General features: G+C 39.2%; 1 non-coding gene across 1 annotated transcript; it reads right to left on the bottom strand.

The window, feature by feature from the left end:
• Nucleotides 1–1,309: 1,309 nt before the first annotated feature.
• LOC111725874 lies at nt 1,310–1,450 on the bottom strand. Its single transcript, XR_002773819.1, has one exon. It is a non-coding gene; the product is annotated as a U4 spliceosomal RNA (small nuclear RNA).
• Nucleotides 1,451–2,706: the final 1,256 nt, after the last annotated feature.

The raw sequence follows: 2,706 nt of genomic DNA, 5'->3' as shown, positions 1-2,706 counted from the left end.
ATGCATTCTGATTTTTAACCTTGAAAGTTTTTAATGGAGCTATATAAATTTGCCTCAAGATGACATGAAATATTACTGGATCTTTTCTATATAAGTCCTTATCACCCAAGCAGATATTATTTTTGGTGAAACCCAGGAACATGTCACCCAGGTTAAGTCAAGTCAGTGCTTATCCTGACGGCATAAGACCTTCCTATTCTATTTCTGCATTGTAATCAAACTGGGCGGGAATAGTTATTACTTGCTGCCAAGAGTTAGTTCCTAAAGAGATGCTGGCTGTTAGGCTCAGCCTTCATGTCCTTTTAGACATGGTCATCTCAGCAAATTTATTAAAAATTTCCTCGACCTCATCAATTCATGATAAGCTCCCCTTCAGCCAGACTTCAGCTCTCATTTGCAACTTCTTTATTTCAAATTCTTATAGATTGAAATAGAGCTCTCTCTCTGACTGCAAATTCTATTCTTCCAAATATCTGTATCTTTAATTTCCTCTTTTATGACTCTTATTTTGATTGTGGTCTCCTACCTCTCCCCCCTCTCACTTCTCCATACCAAGTCTCCTGTACTGATAGCACTTAGCTCTTTCTCTCTCCCTGGACCCTATGGGCAGCTACTTCCCATGTACTCAATCTTACATCCTCTTTCCCCCTTTTTCTTCTGTCAGTTCTGCCTTTGATTCTCCAAATGTGTTTAATCATCACTGCATACTTTCCCTGAGAGAGAGAACCACTCATTCAGCACCTATTTATTCAGTTCCTACTATGCGCCTCGCGGGGTGCAGATGTTACAACAGAGTATCAACAGTTCTTGAGATTTCACGTTCCTTGGAGGTGTTCATTGTACATTTGTGTGGCTGCTCCCACCCAGACCCGAACTCCTTCTTCACTATCCTTTTGCTCATAGCTAGAGGGTTCCCTCTGACCTTGCTATTCAAAAGTGGGGTCATGCATTGATGGAAGTTCAGTGTCAGGCTCAGTACTACATGGGAACTTACCTTTTAATAGAAACCTAAGGTGACTCATTTGTACATTGGAGTTGGAGAGACACTTCTTGACAGAGATGCCCTTGGTAAGGGTTCTCATTCTTCTCTGCTCCTGTCAGGCCCTTACTCAGATGTGCTTCCCTATTTTTAAAGGAGGACTTGCTTCTTGTGCTTCGTGATATTTGAGACCATAGACCCGAGCTCCTTCCACTTTCCTCCTGTTTATCTGAGAGCTGCATTGATGTCCATCTTCACTGCCCTCTCCTTAAGAGAAGTGTTGCGTAGGTAAATGTTTCCCTTTGACCTCTTGATCTTTTTTATATTCAGTCTCCATGGAGAACATCAAAAATTGCCAATGCTGACTGTATTTCAAGTCGTCATGGCGGGGTATTGGGAAAAGTTTTCAAGTAGCAATAATCGTGCCGCGGATAAACCTCATTGGCCACCATACCGCCCCTGTGCAAAGCTGATCTTACTTCCTTTTTTCTTTGTTGCAAACTTACCTCATTGTTTAACTCTTTCTCTACATATGCTTGCCATTTACTTAGGCTGCAAAACTGCGGTTCTTTGTCTTCTAGTACAGGACAGGTGTCTGTCACACTGAAAATCTTCCTGGACCCTGCTACTCTAAAAGCTATGATTCTACATTTGTCTTGCTCCTTACTATGAAAGAAGTCTTATATCACTTACTTAATTTCTTCCCATCTCTATTAAAACAAATATTCTGGGTGTTGAAAGAGACTGTCTGCTTGGCCTAGCTCTCTCTTTTTGCACCCTTCTTCCTGCATGTGACAGCGATCTATGAGGCTCTCTGTTCTTTTCCCCTTGAAATACTTGTTTGGCATCTGTAATTTCCCATCTCTCTCCTTGCCTCTCTGAAGACTTCTTTTTGAATGCCTTCCTGTCTCTGATTTTATTTCTTTGTAAGTCAATTTTATTGAGATATAAATTGCATATAATGAAATGTTCTCATTTTAATTGTATAGTTCTGTGAGTTTTTGTATATACCTGGGTAACCACCACCACAATCAAGATAAGAGATTTCCATCACCAAGAAAGTTCCCTTGAAACACAGATCTGCTTACTTTCACTATGGATTGCTTTGCTTTTGGCAGACATTTATATAAATGGGATTATACTCTTTTAAGAAATTCTTTCAGTTAGAACACTTAGTTTGTGATTTATCCACGTTATCACGTGTTGTATCATGGTAGTGGTTCCCTCCTTTCTATTGCCTTGTGGTGTTCTATTTTGTGCATATCTACAATATTATTTTCATCCAAATGTCAGCATTTTTAGAGCGATCTTCTTTCAATTTTCTTTATTTCAGAAATCTTATTTACTTTCATGGCAGCAAACATCTCTTCTGTATGGCTTCTGAATCGCTACTGCTAACCTTTGAGTGCTGCATGGATTTTAGAATTTTATTTAAAGCTGTGTGCTCTATGTCTGTTTCTAGGTTGCTTACAAGCAATTTAACCTTCTAACTTCCAAACCAGAGCTACTTTCCTCTTTTATAAAATAACTTCTGTCTGATGTCTCTATTTATCTTCCTGGTATCTTGTCCTCCCTGTTACCCAGGCAAAGTAGGTTCCCATTATCTAATAAGGTGACCTGGTTTTCAAACATTTGATGTTTTGTTTTTCAGCCTCTTCTATCTAACCCTACTTTTCCCATTTCTTTTGCCATCATCTTATTTCAAGTCTTTTTAAAAACTTCTTTTC

Source organism: Otolemur garnettii, unplaced genomic scaffold (assembly GCF_000181295.1).
Source record: "Otolemur garnettii isolate 467f Iridium unplaced genomic scaffold, OtoGar3 scaffold00002, whole genome shotgun sequence".
Classification (NCBI taxonomy): Eukaryota; Metazoa; Chordata; class Mammalia; order Primates; family Galagidae; genus Otolemur; species Otolemur garnettii.
Note: the sequence above shows the minus strand (reverse complement) of the source record. Positions and strands in the feature narration are given on the sequence as shown.